The sequence below is a fragment of the Capra hircus genome, chromosome 15, assembly GCF_001704415.2.
Source record: "Capra hircus breed San Clemente chromosome 15, ASM170441v1, whole genome shotgun sequence".
NCBI lineage: Eukaryota > Metazoa > Chordata > Mammalia > Artiodactyla > Bovidae > Capra > Capra hircus.
In genome coordinates, this window is record NC_030822.1 from 38,646,046 (window position 1) to 38,669,573 (window position 23,528).

At 44.6% G+C, this 23,528-nt stretch overlaps 1 protein-coding gene and 1 pseudogene across 3 annotated transcripts in view; both read right to left on the bottom strand.

The window, feature by feature from the left end:
- ST5 (suppression of tumorigenicity 5) overlaps positions 1–23,528 on the bottom strand; it is a 167,366-nt gene that overhangs the window by 126,090 nt on the left and 17,748 nt on the right. The gene's annotated exons all lie outside the window — the stretch shown is intronic.
- On the bottom strand, positions 5,056–6,604 carry LOC102170250 (annotated as a pseudogene).

The following is a 23,528-nucleotide window of genomic DNA, read 5'->3' on the forward strand; positions in this document are numbered from 1 at the left end:
GCTTACTGAAAATACACATTTACTTAAAAATGCCATCCTATGTTTTATATAATTTGGAGATGGGTATAAATACTGTTTTAAAAAAAAATGTTTTTCCATTACTAAAAAGAAACTGAAAACTACTCTCTGGGGGAAAAATAATTAAGACCTAACTAACAGAAACAGCGGTGTGACTAAGTCCAAATCCCTCCCATGACAGACGTCACCACCAAAATTTGAAATCCCTTTGGCTTCATCTGCCATATTCCCCTACCACTACCACTCCAGGATAGGCACAAGCGCAGCACACTGCCTGCTGCTCTGAAACTGCACTTTTTTTCTCTTCCTCCCCCGACTGCTCACACTGTTACCTTTTTTCTGAGTGCCTCTCATTGCCCAACTACTTTCAAGGCCCAACTCAGTTACTACCTCCTCTGTGAAACAGTTCTTGATCTCCTGGCAGGATCTGTTTGTCTGTGTCTACTCTGCAAGCCCACAGCAGTCTGAAGATGCCTTTATCATGGTATTTATTTTAACACTGTTACTTGCACTCCTGTCTTCCCCAGTCGTGAGCCCCTTGAAATCTACCCACTTTCATATTTCATTCAGAGTAGGCAATGAATTAAAGTGTCAAGTAAATCATTTAAAAAGATGCTTAGAAAAAAAAAAAAAGAAGAAGAAACAGCTATCCCCTCGATAAGATGAAAGAATTTGAGAGAAGAATTCGAGAGGAGGGAAAAAAAAAAAATATATATATATATATATAAAAGAGATGAGATTCTATTCTTGTCCCTTTATAAACTGAAATGCCAAATGTGAAAACACAGGAGCAGAATAAATCTTTTAAAGTCACTCTTTACTTTGGGAGCATCGGAATTCAAGAAAAGAAAGCTGCTGTTATCTCAATATTGGTCTTCCTTGGAGGCTCAGTAGTGAAGAATCTGCCTGCCAATGCAGGAGACATGGGTTCGATCACTGTGTTGGGAAGATCCCCTGGAGAAGAGAATGGCAACCCACTCCACTATTCTTGCCTAGGAAGTCCCATGGACAGAGGAACCTGGCGGGCTATAATCCACAGGGTCACAAAAGAGCCGGACACGACTTGGCAACTAAACAACTATCTCAACATTACTAGTTGGATCCGAGAATGCCTAAGAGATGCAGTATAACTTCAGATGCCTCTAGGGAGCCTAGCTCCCAATGCCCACCAGACAGCTCCAGCAGCATGTCCGCAGAGGACACCCCGTTCCACCCATGCGTCCTACCCATTCTCCAACACTGGGCTCTGGCTGCCATGTGAGTAGGCAGGTTTCCACAAGAGCTCGTTAGGACTTTACAATTATCCTTTTCTAACTCTGAGTGGCAATGTGATTAAGAAGGGAAAAACTGAAAATCCAGGAGCAAAGAGAGAGTCATCAGGTCCCGGTTACAGGGCGGCGAGATCGTGAGCAAGTCCTTGTGCCCCATAAGACCGCTGCCTTTTCCTGCAGATAGTGAGATGGCTGTTGGGCTGTTGAACTAGCGGTTCTCCAGTGGGCCCTTCTAGTGTCAATGTCCTATTGTATTGTTCTCTGGCAGTCACCCAGACCTGTGGTTCTATCCTAGTCACCCAGTCCCCTTGGTCCTGAATGAGTCCAAAGCAGCAGAAAGATTTCTTGTTTCAGGGGCTACAAAGTCTTCATCTAATCCTTTTAGCAGAGTCATCTGTCTGGGATCAGACAGAAGACCACCACCAACAAAAGGCGACCTTTCCTGGAGGGAAAGATGGGATATTCAGGCTTCCTCCCTAAAAAGAGCTGGAGAGAGAAGAAAGACACCAAACATCAGCTGGGGAAATTAGGAAAGGGCCCGGGAAGTGCTTTGAGGAAAACTGCAGCTCTGCCAGCGACTCACTCCTAGCCATCAGTCTGAGACAAAGCAGCCTTTACAAAGCAGAAGAACTGGCAATATCTAAGTTCTCTTGGAAGGCAATCTGCTTACTGCCAATCAAGCAGCCTGTTCATGAGGTCTACCAGGGCTTTGAATTGACAAAACAAATGTCTCCCTCCAGATGGCAACCCCAGCCCTCCTCTGCTCAAGAACCATAGCTGGCAGGACGTCTCATGTGCTAGCCACTGCTGCACGTACTTTGCTTCACAGCCTTCCTGGAGAAACAGAAATATCCATTCTTTGCTCAAGTCCTGCATTTTATGTAAAGAAATTCTTCTAGGTCCTTCAGTTCAGTTCAGTTCAGTCGCTCAGTTATGTCCGACTCTTTGCAACCCCATGAATCACAGCAAGCCAGGCCTCCCTGTCCATCATCAACTCCCAGAGTTCACTCAAACTCATGTCCATTGAGTCGGTGATGCCATCCAGCCATTTCATCCTCTGTCGTCCCCTTCTCCTCCTGCCCCCAATCCCTCCTAGCATCAGAGTCTTTTCCAATGAGTCAACTCTTCACATGAGGTGGCCAAAGTACTGGAGTTTCAGCTTCAACATTAGTCCTTCCAATGAACACCCAGGACTGATCTCCTTTAGAATGGACTGGTTGGATCTCCTTGCAGTCCAAGGGACTCTCAAGAGTCTTCTCCAACACCACAGTTCAAAAGCATCAATTCTTTGGCACTCAGCTTTCTTCACAGTCCAACTCTCACATCCATACATGACCACTGGAAAAACCATAGCCTTGACTAGATGGACCTTTGTTGGCAAAGTAATGTCTCTGCTTTTGAATATGCTATCTAGGTTGGTCATAACTTTCCTTCCAAGGAGTAAATGTCTTTTAATTTCACGGATGCAATCACCATCTGCAGTGATTTTGGAGCCCCCAAAAATAAAGTCTGACACTGTTTCCACTGTTTCTCCATCTATTTCCCATGAAGTGATGGGACCAGATGCCATGATCTTAGTTTTCTGAATGTTGAGCTTTAAGCCAACTTTTTCACTCTCCTCTTTCACTTTCATCAAGAGACTTTTTAGTTCCTCTTCACTTTCTGCCATAAAGGTTCTTATTCCTGCTCCAATCCCACCTGCCTCTGACCCATTTCCTACCCATCCCTCTAACCCCAAGGCTCTGAACTAGGAAAGTGTGGGTGAGTCTATAGTGACCCTAGATCCCACCACCCTGTGGTGAAGTGGCTACTGGACCTCTTCATGCTGGGTTGAGCACACTCTCCTTCCAAGCGCCAGCTTTCCAGCCCTCATCCATCTCCACTCAGCTCACAATCCTCAACATGAAGCTCAAAGTTCAGATCCCCAGGACACAAAGGACTCAAGTGCATTGATCCAGTCTCTTGGAATATCTATTCGTCTCTTGGAGAGACTATACATGGGCTAATTTCTGGAATCTCAAATTCACAGGCCCCTGAACACTGCGCCTTGTTAAATCCAAGCACTTTAACACTGGGCCACATAAACACAGTCTTGGGGCTAAGAGCGACTGGACCAAGGAGACAGTACCCTTCACCCCCTCTGGAAGAAACATTTGCCTTCCAGAACGGGCTTCTCGTGTTTACTCGGCTCAGAACTCCAAGCTCAACCAAGACCTTATCTGTCATGACTGAACCGTCAGGATGGGGGAGACAGGGTACAAAGTGAGGAAAAAGGAGATAGAGGAATAAGGAGAATGTGGATTCAAATGGCTTTTCCATGATGTAACCAAGGAAAAACTTTGAGCCTCAGAAAGGGGTAGCCCTCAGAATAAGATCTGGGCAAAGCAGTGGGAAATGTGGGTCCAGACCATATCACCTCCTCCAGGCTGTCTCCCCTGATTTTCCCAGATCCAACTGGATGCCCTACTCCCACCCACTGTACTCCTCAGAACAGCCTACACCTCCAGTGCCTGCTGTGTTCACTGCCTTGTATTTTAGTGCACCAAGGCTTGTTCAGCTCATTTCTCCTACTAGCCTATGTCTTAACCTGAGCCTACTTTAGGGTTCCGTACATTGTACAATTAATAAATTGTTAACATATGAACTAAAGAAACCAACCAACTAAACTAAGCAATGACAATGCTACAACTACATGGCTATAACTACATGATCCTACTAAGGGATCAACAATATCACCATACAACCTAAACCCCTTGGTCATTAGCACCTTAGAGCAGTCCAAAGTTTTTGTCATTATAAGACAAGGTTTTTGTGACTTTAAGATGATTATAAGTGGTATAAGAATATATTTTTTAAATTTTTAATGCTTTTATATTTATCATAATGTGTATTTAAAAAAAAAAAGTTAGCCATCTATTAACCCCCTTTTCACTGATCTCATTACTAGGCCAGTGCTTAAGAAAGTATATATGTTTTTTTGTTTGCTTTTAGTTTTGTTTTGCTGAAATAAGTGAGTAAGAGTTTAAAGAGAAATGGGATACTTGCACATTTCAAAGTATCTCTCTCAGAAATATGTACTGATTACAAAGAACTTGTCAATGGAGAAACCTGGGAGACATATCTAACCAAGTGATCAAAGTTAACATTATAGTAATTAAACACATCAGCATCATGTATCCTTGACATGAAGCACTAAGAAGGGCATTGCACCTCTGTGGTGTTCTTCCCACAAATCCATAAGCTTAATCTGATTTTGAGAAAACACTAAACAAACCATCTGGAGGGACATTCTACAAAATACATGCCCAGTACTCCTCAAAAATCTCAAGGTCATAGAAGACAAGGACAAACTGACGGACTGCCGTAGACTGGAGGAGACTAAGACACAACATCTAAATGTAATGTGGTATCCTACGTTCCACCATAGAACAGAAAAAGGACCTTAATGGGAAAGACTAATGAAATCCAAATTAAGTCTACAGTTTACATTATACCAACTTTAATTTCTTAGGTGATAATTGTACCAGAACTATGTTAAGTTACAGAACTTGTATTATCTTTGCAGCTTTTCTGCAAATCTAAAAAATTTTTTTTTTCTCATTTAACTTTTTTTAATGGGTCTCAAATTTTGTGACAGATTTTTGGTCAAGTTGTTTTCATTAAAAAGTACTGATTTTAAAAACTAATAACTTAAACTGCCACACACAAAACATATGGTCCACAAAAACATTCTCCTTTCCTTCTGAAGGTTTTACGATGCATTGTGATCATTAACCAGTCTTTTACTATTAAACTTAAATGGCCAATTGAGAAAAAACGTTCTGAGACCATTCTTCCACCACTGATTAAGACTGGGGTGGCAGGTATTGGGGATAATATTCATTTAGCCTTCTGAGCTTTCTGGGCAGACTTGGTGACCTTGCCAGCTCCAGCTGCCTTCTTGTCCACTGCTTTGAAGACATCCACAGCGACTGGCTGTCTCATGTCACGCACAGCAAAACGGCCCTGGGGAGGATAGTCAGAGAAGCTCTCAACACACATGGGCTTGCCAGGAACCATATCAACGATGGCAGCATCACCAGATTTCAAGAATTTAGGGCCATCTTCCAGCTTCTTCCCAGAACGACGATCCATCTTCCCCTTCAGCTCAGCAAACTTGCAAGCAATGTGAGCTGTGTGACAATCCGGCACAGGTGCATATCCAGCACTGATTTGGCCTGGATGGTTCAAAACAATCACCTGAGCTGTGAAGCCAGCACCTTCCATGGGTGGATCATTTTTGCTGTCACCAGCCACACTGCCACAATGGACAGCTTTGACAGACACGTTCTTGACACTGAAGCCCACACTGTCCCCAGGAAGGGCTTCACTCAGTGCTTCACGGTGCATTTCTACAGACTTCACCTCCGTTGTTACATTGACTGCAGCAAAGGTGACCACCATGCCAGGTTTGAGAACACCAGTCTCCACACGACCCACAGGGACAGCACCAATACCACCAATTTTATAGACATCCTGGAGAGACAAACGCAAAGGTTTGTCAGTTGGGCGAGTTGGTGGCAGGATGCAATCCAGAGCTTCAAGCAGGATGGTTCCACTGGCATTGCCGTCCTTACGGGTGACTTTCCATCCCTTGAACCATGGCGGGTTAGCACTTGGCTCCAGCATGTTGTCACCATTCCAGAATTTGGCAGAAATTGGCACAAATGCTACTGTGTCGGGGTTGTGGCCAATTTTCTTAATGGAGGTCTGACTCCTTAACAGTTTCCTCGTATCTCTTCTGGCTATGGGGTGGCTCCGTGGAATCCACTTTGTTAACGCCAACAATTAGTTGTTTCACACCCAGGGTGTAAGCCAGAAGGGCATGCTCAAGGGTCTGCCCGTTCTTGGAGATACCGGCTTCAAATTCACCAACAGCAACAATCAGGACAGCACAGTCAGCCTGGGATGTGCCTGTAATCATGTTTTTGATGAAGTCTCTGTGTCCTGGGGCATCAGTGATGGTAACATAGTACTTGCTGGTCTCAAATTTCCACAGGGAGATATCAATGGTGATACCATGCTCACATTCAGCTTTCGAGTTTGTCAAAGACCCAGACATATTTGAAGGAGCCCTTTCCCATCTCGGCAGCCTCCTTCTCGAACTTTTCAATTGTTCTCTTGTCGATCCCGCCACATTTGTAGATCAGATGGCCAGTCGTGGTAGACTTCCCTGAATCTACGTGCCCAATGACAACGATGTTGATGTGGGTCTTCTTTCCCATTTTGGCTTAGGTTTAACGGTGGTTTTCACGACACCTGTGTCCTGGCAGCAAACCCGTTGCGAGAAAAGCTAAAATTATTTTAAAATAAAAAGTTTTTTAAAAGTCAATTTAAAGATAAATAAATAAAAGTATATATGGTACAAATCATAAAGATGGTTAAGAATGATTCAAGTCTGAAAAGCAAGAGTGGTCACTCTTTACACCTACATCCAAGGAAGGCTGCCCCAGAATAAAAATCAGGGCTGCAGAAGAATATTTAGTAAATATTGGGAAGCATTCAGTTTATATTACTTAAATTAAAAGTAATTATCCCATTTTGGTTAAAAAAAAATACATACATATATCACAAATGTGCTGCACAGGAAAAAATGTCTGTACTGAAATAAAAATATCTTATCCTGAACCAAGTACAGAAGGCATTTATTAAACAGTAAATGGGATATGGTTTTTGGAAAGCATCTTGGCTAGATCAATTAAAATCTTCATATCCTTTGACTCAGTGGCCTCACTTCTGCCAAGCTGTCTTAAAAAAATTTTAAAGTATGAGAAAAAAGAATGCATGTTCCCAAATTATATATAATAATAAAAATGAGAAACAAATTCTACATCAGCCATTACCATATTGGTAAATTTCAAGTGTTTTTTGACCATTTGTTGTTGTTGTTCAGTGGCTAAGTTGTATCCAACTCTGTGACCCCACGGACTGCAGCACACCAGGCTTCCCTGTTCTTCACTATCTCCTGGAGTTTGCTCAAACTCATGTCTGTTGATTCAGTGAAGCCACCTAACCATCTCATTCTCTGCTGCCGGCGTCTTCTCCTGCCCTCAATTTTTCCCAGAATCACAGACTTTTCCAGTGAGTTGGCTCTCCACATCAGGAAGCCGTGCTTCATTTTTCACCATGACCCATGATAAAAAAAAATTACGTTTTACATAGTAAAAAAGTATGTGCATGTATGAGAGTGTGTGTGCACATGTGTACCTGTACAAAACTGAACCAAAAAAGTTTCTTCAAACAATATTTATCTTTACTATGAGTGAGGCTCTCTGTTGTTTTCTATCCTAATCTACTTCATTAAAAAAAACAAGCAAGGCTTCTGGAGCCCCACTAAATTAATTTTGCATTTCACCAGTTATGACCTGAAGTCAGAAAAATATTGCACTAGATGGACAGTTGTGCAGCCATTAAAAGAACGACTAAAATCCACAAACCTATAAAAAGCAAGCAGCTCAAGGGAAAGAAAAGAGAAGAGAAGGTAGGAAGAAGATTTGCTTTTCACTGTATACCTTTTGAATTTGCAATACATACATGTATTACTTATTTAAAAAGTGACTGTGAGGACTTTAACAGTATCAGATAATGCTAATTATACATGAGAAAACCATAACCACATTAAAATGTAAAAACACATACAAGTAAAAGAGGAAATTATGCACAATAATCACGTTAGCAATTTTTTCCTTCTTACAAAGTTCTAAATATGGGCTTCCCTTGTGGCTCACTAGTAAAGAACAGCCTGCCAATGCAGGAGATGCAGGTTTGATCCCTGGGTCAGGAAGATCCCCTGGAGAAGGAAATGGCAACCCACTCCAGTATTCTTGCCTGGGAAACCCCATGGACAGAGGAGCCTGATGGGCTACAGTCTATGGGGTTGCAAAAGAGTCAGACACGACTTAGGGACTAAACAACAGCAGCAAAGTTCTAAATACTCCACACTGTTACTATTCTACAATTTAATACAAAAATTTATTTTCTAAATTTATGCAGCTACTGGAAAGGGCACATAGGAGATTTCAAAGCTAACAGTAATGTTTTCTTTATTAGGCTCAGGGGTAGATACATGAATATTCACAGTTAAAGTGTACACATAAAAATCATATACTCTATATTTTTAATCGCATTTTTTAAATAAAAGTGGACCCTCTCTTCAGCTCTGCCTCTCCTCACCCTCAAATTCAAGAAGATATTCCCCAAAGTGTTGGGCTAGGATTTAAAACCATCAGTCAAATGGATACCTTCCATTTTTGTAAACAAGTTGTAACATGTTAGAACCTGGCTTCCAAAGATTTGCATTTAGAACTTTGTAGGTGGGCTGGTTTCAGTGTTCCATTCACACTCAGGACTCTTTTTTGGTATGTTCTTTCATATTTTTAATCACATATAAGCTCTTCTGAGCCCAGGGGCCATTTCTCACTCATCTTCGAATTTCCAACAGGCTGTAACACAGTGTTTTCTTTGCACACAGCAAATGCTTAATAAGTATTTAATAAATAAGCAATATCATATGCAAAACTCCAGAACAGAGTATATGGAACATGAAAAGTAGCAAGGACATAGAGATGGAAGCACTGATCACTGGAGATTAAGTAAGGTCATGTTAAAAAAAGAGCATTACTTTTATCTAAGTGGAGTTAACATAGAATTATGAGCCTGGAGGCTCAGACGGCAAAGAATCCACCTGCAATGCAGGAGACCCGGGTTTCATCCATGGGTCAGGAAGATCACTAGAGAAGGGATAGGATACCCACTCCAGTATTCTTGGGCTTCCCTGGTGGCTCAAAGAGTAAAGAATATGCCTGCAATGCGGGAGACCTGGGTTCAATCCATGGGTTGGAGAAAAGAATGGCTACCCACTCCGGTATTCTGGCCTGCAGAATTCCATGGACAGAGGAGCCTGGCAAAGAATTCATGCCAGGTTCATGGGGTCGCAAAGAATCAGACAGGACTGAGAGACTTTCACTTCACTTTATAATAGAGAATAACGGAGATAATGTATGGAAAACCCTCAGCAAAAGAAAGCAAGTGCTCTATAAAAATAGTCTGGGAGTTTAAATAATAATATGCACACACACTTACATGATAACTATTTGTATATGGTATATATATTATGTGTCACATAAATAAACACATACAAATACACGCACATATGGAAGAATGCTGGGACACAATTTATCTGGACTTCAGAAAAATGCCTCTTGATGTGATGGATAAAACAGATGGGCACTGGCGGCAGCTCAATCTGGTAACTCAAGAGAGCTGGGTCCAAATGGATGTGCAAGATGGATCAGTATCAACGAAGAAGGAGTGTTCTGGAACTCCGAGAAGTCTGGACATTCCCATCTGTTCTAGATGCTCTCTTGGTCACTCTTTTTTATAAAGAACTCAGACGAGGCACAATAATAAAAAAGGCATATATCAAATTAATTGGGAGAGAAAATTAATATTTAGAGGTAATTTTTTTAAAGGCCTCCACAAACTTAGAACTATAGGTTAAGTATGACAAGACGAAATTTTAAAAGGACAAAAGATATGTTTACACAAGTTCATATTTAAAAAACCTGCATGACAACAGGATGAAAATGGTGTAAATGAAAGACACTTAAGGAATGGTTCAGTGTGAGTCAACTAATGAGCCAACGTGATTTTGAGTTTACTGACGGGAATACGGAGCCCCAGGTCAAACGAAGTCCACGTCTTAGTTAGCTGCTTCACTCTGATTAGAAAAGTAGTGTATCCAGGGGACACACACACTGTACTTGTAGTGCGTGCTTTCATGCTCACTTGCTCAGTTGTGTCTGACTCTTTGCAACCTCACGGACTATAGCCTGCCAGGCTCCTCTGTCCATGGGATGTTATAGGCAAGAATACTGGAGTGGGTTGCCATTCCCTTCTTCAAGGGATCTTCCCGACTCGGGGATCCTGCAGCTTCTACATTAGCAGGCAGATTCTTTACCTCTGAGTCACCTGGGAAGCCCTATACTTGCAGACACATGGGTAAACAGAGTCAGCCCTCTTGCCTGGAAAATCCCATGGGTGGAGGAGCCTGGTAGCCTGCAGTCCATGGGGTCGCTAAGAGTCGGACATGACTAAGCAACTTCACTTTCACTTTTCCCTTTCATGCATAAGAGAAGGAAATGGCAACCCACTCCAGTGTTCTTGCCTGGAGAATCCCAGGGATGGCAGAGCCTGGTGGGCTGCCGTCTATGGAGTCGCACAGAGTCGGACACGACTGAAGCGACTTAGCAGCAGTAGCAGCAACAATATCACAGGCAATTGTGCTGAAGGGAACAAAGAAAATCAAGTCTGTGGAGCCTCTTTAATTGAAAAATAAGATAACATGTCTGGTTCATGAAGCTGTTAAGTCCTCCTACAGGAAGATACAAAACTATGCCATGACTTATCCTCATGCAGTCATCTCTGGGAACTAGTGATCCGAGATGAGATTTAAAAAACTCACAGAAAGAAAAGATAGCTGAGGCCTATCTCATCTGCCCTATGGCCCTTCCGCGACTTGCATCAGAGCCTCTCATCTGGGTCTCTGACCATCCAGGCTCTAGTGAGGACACAGAGAAACTCAGGAATCCAATTTTACCTGTCGTTTCCCCAAACCAAGGTTCACCATGATCAAAATTACAAAGTGATATTTTTAACTATCAGTGTGAATTTTTGTGAATCTTTAACCTGCCATAGTAAGCTGTTGTGAGCAGGGACTCGGCTCTAACTGTTGTAACTGAAACATTAGACAGCAGGACCGCAGCAACTCAGCTCCATCAGGCACTGCTGGGATATATACATACCAGCGTTACCTCCCATAATGAGAAACTACGATGCTTCTAAGGACCGAAGAAGAATGAGGAGAAGAGCAGAGGCCCCACAAAATTCAGTTCTTATCCTAGAAACAAGGATGGTGGCCCTGGTACATGGATAACTATCATACTAAATAAACTTCAATGTCCTATAGTAGAAGGACCCTTCCTTCTCTTCTGCCCCAAACATAGGAACCTAGAAGTTTCTAACTTATGCAATGATTAGCTCTTTCCTTAATGATACATGCACTAGGTATATCCCATTTTTTAATGTAAAACAGATAGAGCTAGCTTGCCTTTTGTATAAAAAGAGATGCTTATAAATGTTCATTGACTTAGAGATCAACATAGAGAAACCTATGCAATAGGGAAAAAAATCAGACCCAGGTTTCAAGAAAGGGAAGACGGGTGAGATGATGAGAGGAAAAACAGAGCAATGTGGAGGGAGAGGAGAGTGCAGTTTAAGATTCTGAAGGACAGAAACAGGAGGAAGCTTGTTTGGAAGTATGAGAATAGCAAATCTTTGGGGAATTCCTGAGTATTACTCGCCGGAATGTCAAAGAACACATCTGAGTATCACTTAGCCAACACATCTGAGTATCACTTAGCCTGTGAAAAGAAAAAAATTCAGAAAGCTTATTTTCCTTACATGGGTGAATCTGATTGCCTATACCCCTTGCATAAAGGGTTAGGTAACACTGCTAATGATGGCATTGTTAGGGAGAGGAGGGCAGAGTAAAACACACAAACAAAACAAAAACACACAAAAGGTCAGGGATGACTGTTCCCAGCATAGCAGATGCCAGCAGATTTTCTCACACTGTGGGACTCCCGAAGCTTAACTGGGAGATGCTGGCTCTCCTCAAACCCGAGCAAGCAAAGGAAGTCAACCACGTGAGCGTCCTCAAGGTAATGACAGACTGCACCACTTCTCATCCATGCAGATAACATCTGCAGTCAGTAACGCATGGACACACCTCCTCCAAGGAAGAGGCCCGCAGGAGTGAGGAGGGGACGTCTACTTAGGGGAGATCCGCCAAGAAAATGAGGCATGGCTGCGTCCATGTGCTTCCAAGAGAGTGAAAGGATCAAACCCAGGTCTCCCGCATGGCAGGTGTATTCTTTACCAGCTGAGCCACAAGGGAAGCCCAAGAATGCTGGAGTGGGTAGCCTATCCCTTCTCTAGTGGATCTTCCCGACCCAGGAATCGAACCGGGGTCTCCTGCGTTGCAGGCAGATTCTTTACCAACTGAGCTATCAGGGAAGCCCCTTCCAAGAGAGTAACCACTGCTTATTAAGTCAGTGTTCTGCTTCAGACTTGGGATTTCTCCAAACAAGCCAGCAGAAACAGAGCCACCAGCCAATCACCAAGGGTCAGAGACCCAGAGACAGCTGTGAGGGCTGTGAGACGGAGACTCTGCATTGGGCTTTAAGGGTTTACAAAATCTTTTTGAGGATAATGAAGTGAGTCAGTGAGTGAAGTCACTCAGTCGTGTCCGACTCTTTGCGACCCCATGGACTGTAGCTTACCAGGCTTCTCCGTCCATGGGATTCTCCAGGCAAGAGTACCGGAGTAGGTTATCATTTCCTTCTCCAGGGGATCTTCCCGACCCAGGGATCGAACCTGGGTCTCCCGCATTGGAGGCAGACGCTTTAACCTCTGAGCCACCAGCGAAGCCCGAGGACAAGGAAGGTGACCCTCCATTCTGGTTTTCTTTTTTCAACCATGACCTCTCTCTCTCTGTGCTCTGTCTCCTGCTGTGTGGGGCAGTGTCTTTGAATAGAACGCAAAAACTTGAGGGGTGACTGACTGTGGAAGTGAAGGACAGGCCAGTGACTCCCAGATTCTGGCTCGATCCCTGAGCACCAGCCGCCACATCAGGGAATACAGACAAAATGAATATCCCAAGGTGCTTAACTGAGAAAGGAAGCTGCTCCAACACAGGGAGCTATTTAGACAACAAGGCAGACAAGAGTGGAGAGAACAGAGATAGAGGAAGGTGAGTGAGACAAGAGAAACAGTGAAGGAGGCAATTAAAAATGAAAGGCAGGAGAAAGAAAAAAGGGGACGGAAGAAGTGCGTGCGTGCGTGCGTGCGTGCGTGCATGTGTGAAGTCCGTGCGTGCGTGCGTGCGTGCGTGCGTGTGTGTGTGTGTATTTTAAGACGAGGTGAGGAGACAACATGGAAGACACAGACAGCCTTGAGTGTACTGACTGCAAATACTGAGTTCAATGTGTGTGTGTGTGTGTGTGTGTGTGTGTGTGTGTGTGGTGCGTGCGTGCGTGCGTGTGTGTGTGTGTATTTTAAGATGAGGTGAGGGGACAACATGGAAGACACAGACAGCCTTGAGTGTAATGACTCTGCAAATACTGTGTGTGTGTGTGTGTGTGTGTGTGTGTGTGTATTTTAAGACGAGGTGAGGAGACGACATGGAAGACACAAACAGCCTTGAGGGTACTGACTCTGCAAATACTGTGTGTGTGTGTGTGTGTGTGTGTGTGTGTGTATTTTAAGACGAGGTGAGGAGACGACATGGAAGACACAGACAGCCTTGAGTGTAATGACTCTGCAAATACTGTGTGTGTGTGTGTGTGTGTGTGTGTGTGTGTGTGTGTATTTTAAGACGAGGTGAGGAGACGACATGGAAGACACAAACAGCCTTGAGGGTACTGACTCTGCAAATACTGTGTGTGTGTGTGTGTGTGTGTGTGCGCGTGTGTGTGTGTATTTTAAGACGAGGTGAGGAGACGACATGGAAGACACAAACAGCCTTGAGTGTACTGACTGCAAATACTGAGGTCAAATATTGGCCACAGCCTACTAACAGCCGAGTGTGTCCTCCTCAGTGGTTAGGTTCTGGGGTCAGCACATCAGGTGAAAATCAGGTGGAATCAAATTACTCTAGAAATTCCCTTAGAGAGGCACCACACTGGAAACCAGCCATTGCCTCTGACGAAACCCAATTCAATATTTTTCAAATATATTACTTTCGTATACTCTAAAGTACCTCAGCCTAGGAGGACCAAAGGAACCCATCTTCCTTACCTAGTGATCCCCTAGAAGAATTCTAGTCGTAGAGCCACTCATCTAGCCTGAATCTTCTTGAACGAAGCCTCATTTTGCTCAGAGAGACTGGTAATCACCTAAAGTCACACAACAAGACAGGACTTTTCTCTGACCCCACACTCCTTCTCCCATGTTTCTCTGGCCTCAAAATTCCCCTAGGAGACAGAAGGCCAAGATGGGAGGCCCTACGCGACATCAAATAGCTGTGTGAGCTGGGGATAGTACCCACTCCCTTCTTGATCCTACTCTCCCCGTCTGGAACAGTGAACCAGTTTTTAGATGAGCTCTAAGAGCCCAGACAGCTCTGAGACACTGAATGGCGGGGGCGGGTGGGAAGCGCTTTGAAAAGCACTGCATAAACGCAAAGCATCGTAGCGGTCAGCTGTCACAGGGCAGAAATGTTGGCATCCTCCGTCTTGGCCCTCAACTTCACTCTCTGTATTCTTCGTCCAGGTCCTGCTTATTCTACTTTTGCACCGTCTCTAGGATTCACCCCCTTCCTCGCTATTCCAGTCACAGACGACTCGTATCTCGTTGGTGGGTTTCCTTACTGCCAATCTCTGTCCTTTCCAAACTTAGCCTACGCTCTTCTCTCAGAGTTCTTTTCACAAAATGCCACTTTCACTGTTTCATTTCTCATCTCCTGAGCACCAAGGCAGAACCTGCAGAATCTAGACCCACCACTCCTGAGGCCCATCACCACAGGGACCCTGGAAACTCACACTCTGCCTATGTTCTTACTGTTCTCACGACCAGAACACTCCCCACCTCTCCTGTGCTTATATGAAGTCCATCCAACTTTCAGAGATCAGAAAAGATCCTGCCTCTTCCAAGAACGTTTTCCCCTAGTTTTAAGACACAACCTTCTATTTCTGAACTCTAAACACATTCACAGTTAGTAACCAAACACAGTTAAGATCCACATTTTCTATTTGCTTAACAAAATTTGTGTCTCCCATTATTAAATTCCCTCATTGAGGGGAAAAAAGCTTTACATAATATTTGAATTGCAATGTTGGTTACTAGCTGAAAATTTTAGCTAGTACTATTGACTGACTGATGGCCGAAAAGCAAGATCTTTTGCTCTTGACCATTCACAGGAAATGGTGGGGGAAGGGGAGAAGGGAAGAGGTGGAACCAATACTCCCCCAAGTTCAAAAGTACCTTCTTACCTTTTCCTCCCAACTTTCACCTATTCTGCTTGGGGTGGAAAGGCTCCCTCTATCACAGGTTCAAATCAACCTCCCTCCCTGAGGACAAGTCTGAGCACATCAGAGCAGTATGCTCTGTAATACTTAGTTATCTTTAGCTCCATTCTTAACCCTGATCCATCTTGATTAGCCCGTATGATAGCAGCAGCTGCTTACAATCCCTGACAGTGGGAATGCAAAGGCAAGAGAGAAATGCAGAAGGAAGAAGAGCCAAAACTAGCAGTGATTTTTGTAATATACGTTTCAGATTTGGGCCCTTGAGGGAGGTCTGCTTCTAATTAAGCCCCATCTGTTCTCAAGCCCCAGAGAGGCAGGACAGTCATGGGAAGGCTCTGAAACCTGGCCGGGCATAGACACCTCTACAGGCCATGCCACTGAGGCCTGCAAACATCCTCAGGGAGCCAGCAAACTGGAGGTGGGCACTCTGACTGGCCATTCCTGCCAGGGGATGCTAACATGTGTTGTCACTACCCAGAGTGTCAACACAGCCAGACTAGAAAGACACCCAGAGGACAGGTGATCGCCTCTGTCTCTAAGTTCCTTCTTCACAAGTGGCTACATCCATCCCCAGAGCCAAAGAGAGATCACAAGAAACAGCCCTGATCTCCCTCCTCACCCGCTTCCTTCCAGAGTGGCAAGGAGACAGGGAAGAGAGTCAGAGAAGGTTTTAAGAAGAATCAATCCCACACCACATCCCACGGAAAGCTAACTCCTGGTCCCAGGATTGCAAGAAAGGGCAACTCCACATTCAAGCTCCTGGTTATCTCCAAGGGCTGGTATCCATGGAACTGCCCTAACATTCTGCATTACAGAGGCACGACGCAACCGCACCCCCACGGAGCCCCAGAGGCAGAAAGCTGGCTAGAAAGGAATGCAGACAGCTTCCCAGAAGTGCCCAGCAGAAGAGGAAACCCAGAGCTTCCCACAGTTTCCTGGGTCCAGAGGGGAGGAACGAGGCTCTCAGAAGGACTTCAGCAGCTCAGACAGCCCAAAAGGAGAGAAAAGCACCATGGTGGGAAGACGCCTGGACAGAACAAGCCTGGGCAGGCCCCAGATGGCTTCCAGTAAGCTGTGGCTCTGCTGAATGTGAGCAAGAGTCTTAGAGAGACCCAAAGCTACTGACAGCCTCAAAGAAACCCAAGGCAGGCCTAGGATGGGGAATGTCTGAACCACTTAGTATAAGCTTTTGCTGGTGGCTTTACCACCTGCCTTCCATGCAGAGGCTTCATTTTTTCCCATATCTTGGGGAAGGAGGGTGAACCAGAGCAAGTCCCCCAACATCTGAAGACAAAGCTTGTAAGCAGATGGGCTACGTGGGCTCCAATGTCTCCCAGCTCTGGTTCTCTCTGTCATGCTCCAGAGGATACAAAGTTTTTTCATTCCTACTGTGAGGTGTGGGCTTCCCAAGGAGCCCCACCACAGTTCGCAGAAGCCCATACAAAGGCAAGGCTGAGCAAAAATGAAGCTGTTCCATACGCAAGTGCTTTCTCCAACTGTCACACATTACGGCTCTGTCTCCAATGTGTCACATGTTACGTCTTTGTGAGCCTCTGCTCTAGGACAAGCATAGAGGAAGGAGCAGAACACAGGAAATTATTCATAATTTCCTTTTGTACACTAAATATATCAAAATATATCAAAAGAAAAGAATCAAATGATTTTAATTTTAAAAATGGGTTAAATCAAACTGCTTTCCCTTCCAAGAAAAGGGCAATTCCTAATGCAGACTCCCCAAAACCCAGACAATACTCCCCCTTCTCCTCTCATATAAAACTCCCAGTTTGGAAACCCTCATCAGTTTTCAGCATTAACACAGAATACACACAGATACACAGAGACACACGTCTGCCCATTCCTCAAAGCTTTGTTCCCAGAGCCAAGGTTACGAGACCCTTTCCAATTTCAGGTCCCCCTGGGACAGCAGGAGGCGAGAGTTATACAAAGGCTGTTCCCCAGGGAAGATCCTGGCTGCCAGTAGGCCTGGGGGTGGCTGCAGATATCCCCACAGGTAGGAAGCAGGCTGAGTACCTGCAATCCACCGTTCCTCCTCAGCACCAGTACACCAGCTGACATCACCACTCCAGTAGTGGTGATACCACATGTCTGCCTCCCAGCCTCTGGGCTCTTGCCCATTCTCACCTCAAAACTGCACAATAAGCGTCTGGAGCTAGCTAGTTCAGTGACTTACAGCTTGGTACCAGAGAGACAAAGGTGAAAGGTATGCCCCTTACACAAACCATTAGTTTCACCCTGCCCTGTGGCCATAGGATTTACTCTCATACCTTGATCAAAATACACGCTACTTTTTTGCAAAGAGAAGAGACCAAAGATGAGCTCAGACCGTCTCTGGGCACCATGGGAAGAAAGACAAAGAGATAATCCACTATGGACGTACTTCTTCAGAACTACATGCCACATACTATCCCCAGGCAAAAACATACGGATAAACTTTCCTACTCTAACAGGAAATTCTCAGGCACTTGGAACCTAGTACAGCTTGGAATTTTATTCAAAAAAATTGTTCCATTTTTCCTGAATCGTTCATTCCACAAAAAGATGCTATAGTTTACACACGGAGCACAGAGACCTCATCAGTTTTCATAAATTGGCAGCAGATTGCTCCCACTGGAAATAGACATGGCTTCAAACTAGCAGCTTTCCATTTAAGACCCGACACAGCATCACAACAAGAATGTATTATTTCCTACTCAAAAATAGGAGGAGGTAATTCAATTAACTCCACTACACAACATGCTTAAAGAATGAGGTCCTGTCATAATTGGATCATGACTTTCAAAGTGGGGGATGTCTCCAGGCTTTAAGCTAAAGTATTTCCTGAAGTGACACAGAGTGGGGCGGGGGCGGGGGGGGGGAGGGGAGGGGAGAGGGAGGGAGAGGAGCTTAATCAGGCATGGCACACTCCAGCATCTCCACTCAGAGACTCAGACAAAAGGAAGGGCCCAGCTTTCCCGACCGAGCTCCAGTCATCCCTGGGAAGCACTCCTCTTCCTCTCCATATGACAGGAGAGGAGTCGGTCCCTTCTACAGCGACATCACCACTGGGGGCCACAAGGTGAGGCTGTTTTTGCACACAGCACTCCTCTGTCAGGCAGTCACCTTTATAAGTTCAAGACGTTTTCCTGAAGAAACAATACTAGATATGGTGGCTGTATGTTCAAATAGGCTCATTGCTGAACAACATGGCTAAAATACTGTTTCTATAAAGACACCAAAAAAAATTACCAGGGTAAACAAATACTTGCAATAAAACAAAACATAAGACAAGTAAAATTAAAGAAATTTTTTCGTATTCCAAAATGTGGTCCTTGGTTCAAAGATAGGTGTTTTTAAGGATTTCAAAAGGTACTCAGCAAGGAAAAGACAGCACTGATTCTTCACATCACCTCATTTCACTCCCAAATGAGTGAAGTATTCGTGGTGTCATGCTCATCAGCTATGCCTTGGGCTAGCTTTCACGCCACAATCAAAAGAAGGATGGGGACAAGGTGCGTATTTCTTGAGACATCTAGGAAAAGTGGGTAGATAAGAATGAGAACAGAGGAAGAAGGTTAAAGGGGATGTGAGCAGGATTTGACAGACACCTGCCTGGGGGAGAACTCACGAGAGACACAGACGGGAGAGCATTCATTACTATCCAGGGCTGCAGTGTAAGGGAGAACACGTCAGGCATTACGTGACCGCTCCCAGTTGGGTCATCTTCCTCAACGACTGGGTTTAAGAACAAGTGGGATGGCAGTGATAGGAGAACAAACTCTGTATGATTTCAATGCCTTTGTGTGCATGCTCAGGCGTGTCCAACTCTTTGTGACCCCACGGACTGGAGCCCACCAGGCTCCTCTGTCCATGGAATTTTCCAGGCAAGATTACTGGAGTGGGTTGCCATTTACTACTCCAGGGATCTTCCCGACCCAGGGATCAAACCTGAGTCTCTTGTGCTGGCACGTAGATTCTTTTACCACTGAGCCACCCGGGAAGCCCTAAACCATGAAATTTTTGCACCTTGTTTTATGTCCTTGGATATGTTCCAGTGTCTAGGGATTTATAGTTTATGGGAACTTGAATAGAATTTGTATCCTACTGTTGTGTGAAAATCGTATAAATCTTAATTATGTTGAATTGGTTCATAGTGCTAAAAATCTTAATTGATCTACTTAAAAAAATAATTATAATACATAGTGGAACTACATGTAACTTCGTCCTGTATTTTCCAAGTCTCCTGTAAATGTGTTATACTTTCATAATTTAAAAAAAGAAATCAATAAACATTTGACATTTGCCTTTTTTTAAATAAACATTTACTTACTTTAAAAAAAAATAAATAGAACAAGTGGGATGGGGGAGAGTAACAAATAGCCAGACATGGGCTCATAACTCTTCCTGAGTCCCTAATCAAACCATCCTTTCACCCACTGGCATCCACAAGAAACACATCCATAGCACCGACAGGAAATGCTTATGCCAGTTCTCTTAGAGCAGGATGAACTGCGGTACCTAGCTCTTGAACGGAGAAGGCAATGGTATCCCACTCCGGTACTTTTGCCTGGAAAATCCCATGGACGGAGGAGCCTGGTAGGCTGCAGTCCGTGGGGTCGCTAAGAGTCGGACACGACTAAGCGACTTCACTTTCACTTTTCACTTTCATGCATTGAAGAAGGCAATGGCAACCCACTCCAGTGTTCTTGCCTGGAGAATCCCAGGGACGGGGAAGCCTGGTGGGCTGCTGTCTCTGGGGTCGCACAGAGTCTGACATGACTAAAGCGACTTAGCAGCAGCAGCAGCTCTTGAAAGAAAAGGAACTATCTCAGAGTATCATGTCACCTAGCTCTAAGAGTCCCAGTAAAGCAGAAGGCATGCTCATTGCTGATGTAGGGTGAGAATGGAGTCAGAGCTTACAGAGTACAAAATAAAAGAGAGAAAGAAGGAAGGGAGGGAGGAAGGAAGAAAAGCACTGTGGTGTATGTCACAGAGACTTAAGATAAATTAAAGGATTGCAGAATAACAAAGAAGGCCCAGTTTAAAGTATGCAGAGTCAATTATGAAATTCTTCTGCCCAGAACTAGTCTCGGTTCCATTACTTTCTCTGGCAATTTTCAGCAGCGGGAGAGCCTCCAGAAGTTGGGTGTGGTGACAGTGAGCACAGGTCCTCATCACTAACCCCGCAGGGACAGGTATCCCTCTGCACTCTTTCACCAAAGTTTCTTTTCTGCTGACTATGCCTGACAAAGGATCACAGGGCAGGAAAAGACTTTGGAGACTGCCTTCCAAATCCGCATTGGAGGAAATCAACGCACATCTTTAACTAGAAAGAAAAAGCATAAACGAGGCAAGACCTGAGTAAGCCCCCAGAGTCATTTCAGAAGGGAGCGATCAGGAAGAAACGCCGTCCTGCCTATTCGAGTATGTGTGCGAGAGCTATGCTTTACACAGGCAGATGTTAAACCACTTTGTTCTTCTTCAAAGACTTGTGTCTCCCGACACCAATGGGGTATCTCTCAGCTCTTTAGTCTACTTTTATTTCCCAGTTCCTGGTGATAGGATTCCCCAAATATCCCCTCCCTTTCCTTGCTGGAATGAAACCTTCAGGGCACAAGACCTGGAACGCAGCCATGCACAGAAGGAGTGATCAACAAATGCAGAAGTTGGACATGTTAGCAAACATTTCAGGTTTCTGGAAACTACAACTTCCAAGGCCCATTCTCCACATGATGGGGAAATCAAAGCCAGGTGAAGATCTGGGCTGAGTTTCAAATATGTCTGGGTTTATGAAGGAGGTGGAAGGTGGGAGGCAGAATTCTGGAATGAACTCGCCAAAGGCCAAGCCTCCCACGTCCCAAGGTTGACAGCAAACAGGTGTGTACCTAGAACAGGCCCAGCAGTGGCCAAGACAGTCACCTCTTGAAGTCAGCCTTGTCACGGAATTTCCACCACTTCTTTAGCACAGTTTATACTTTTTCAAAGTAACCAGACATATTAATTTTATCTGTGTTTGGACGTGAGTTTCCTCTTGGTTCCACTAACGACAGTCACAGTCATGGTTCTCTGCCTCTAGCCTGTCCACTCCACTAGCTCCCCGGGATGACTCTCTGGGTCCCGATCGCCATAGATTTCTGTGTCTTCATCATTAAGTCCCTTTGGACAAAAGAAAATTGAGACATAGAAATGTGGCTTGCAAAAGTCTGTACCGCAAATTAGTAGCACAGCAGAGATTAGAATCCAATTCTCCAAACTCTAGTCCAGCGCTCTTTCCAACTGACCACAATACCTCCGTTATAGGAGGAACATCTGCCCCCGAGCACCAAGACCAAGAATCAAAACAGTTTATCTGCATGTCTTCTTAAGCAAAACAACACAGCCAGAATGTTTGGCAGAGACTAACTAAATATTTCCTCTGTGATCTGTGCCGGAGGGGAAGACTGTGGGAGTGAGGTAGGCACAGAATACAGGGAAGCTGAAGAGAAAACCACTGCAACGGCCAGCAGATGGGTGACAAAGGAGGGAAAATGCAGTCTTGAGTGGAGGACAAGCTAGGAGCAAAGGAATGGGATTATTTTTCTTTAATGTTGAGATTTAACAGTAGGGTTCTAAATGTGCATATAAATAGACTGTCATCGAAGAACTGACCACAAGGAAGTCAAAAGAAAATGTATCACAATATCGAGTCAAAAAGACAGGAATCTGGGGGAGTAACCTGGGGGCACCTCAGAACTCGAGGACAGACAGGTAGGTGATGCTCCTACCATGGAAGGGAGGTCAGGGGACCTAGGCAAGGTTCTTCCAAGATCAAGCAGCTGAAGGAAGGCTGGAGAAACTGAAGAAGTCGCTATACAGAACTAGGGCCACTGGTTTAAAGAAAAAGAAAGAAAAGAAATCCACCTGATCATCCAAAAGAGAAATTCTCCAAAGAGTGTGAAAGCTGTGGAATGGGAACATTTTTACCCAAGGAAACGTCGCGTGAGCTTTCCAGGAACCTCTAACAAAGAAAAGGCTTTAAAGGGCAGATAGGATCCCTCGACTGTGTCAAATGAACAAAAAGAAAAGGGAAGCGTCCATAAAAGAATAAAGAGGCCTGACTCAGGCTTTCTACCACTGCCCCTGGGGCAAAAAGGTCTTCTCTAGCACTTCTGTGAGCCATGGGTTTCCCAGGTGGCTCAGTCAGTAAAGAACCAACCTGCAATACAGGAGGGCTGCTTTCAATCTCTGGGTTGGGAAGATCCCCTGGAGAAGGGAATGGCAACCCACTCCAGTATTCTTGCCTGGAGAATTCCATGGACAGGAGCCTGACGGGCTACAGTCCATGGGGTCGCAAAGAGTCAAACACGACTGACTAACAGTGTTGGACTCTTTCTATGAGCCATTATCCTATTTATTATTATTATTACTATTTTGGTCACACTGTGAGGCATGTGGAACTTCTCCAGCCAGGGCACCAGGGATTGAACCTATGCCCCCTGCAGTGGCTGCATGAGTCTTAACCACTGGACCACCAGGGAAGTCCTGTGAGCCATTATGTCAGCAGAGAGTGAGGTCCACCTCAGAGACGCTGTGCCGGCATGCTCAGTAGGCGGGATGACACTGGAGCAAGGATGAAGTAATCTCACCTGCAAATTTAGTCACTGGTGGTTACCCCCGCTGGAAGAAAGAGAAAGATCCTGGAGCTCCTAACCTTAACAGGTTTACACTCTGTTTGAGCAGCCAAGACACACATTCCAAAGAACTAAAATACTGCATCAACATTTTAGCTCAGCAAGCTCCAATAAGCAGCTGAGCCTCTGGGTATGAAAGACCATTACTCCCTTTCTTAGAGGACAGTACTGACAACTAAGGCAGTGATGGGCAAATGAGAAAAGGTCTGATTGTCGCAGAATACAGCAAAAGAGAATTTGAGGAGTCAGAGGAATTGCTTCCTGATTATGAACCGATTCACTCATTAGGCGAAGTCTATGAAATAACGAGTTAAGTCAAGGGCAGCTCTTCCCCAGGTGGGAAAATTGAGAAGGCAGACAAAAGGAAGGAGTGAGCTCCACGGAAGCAGGGAAATCCCCCACCCAAGGCTTCATGTGAAATCAAAGGCAGAAAGGACCAAGCTAAT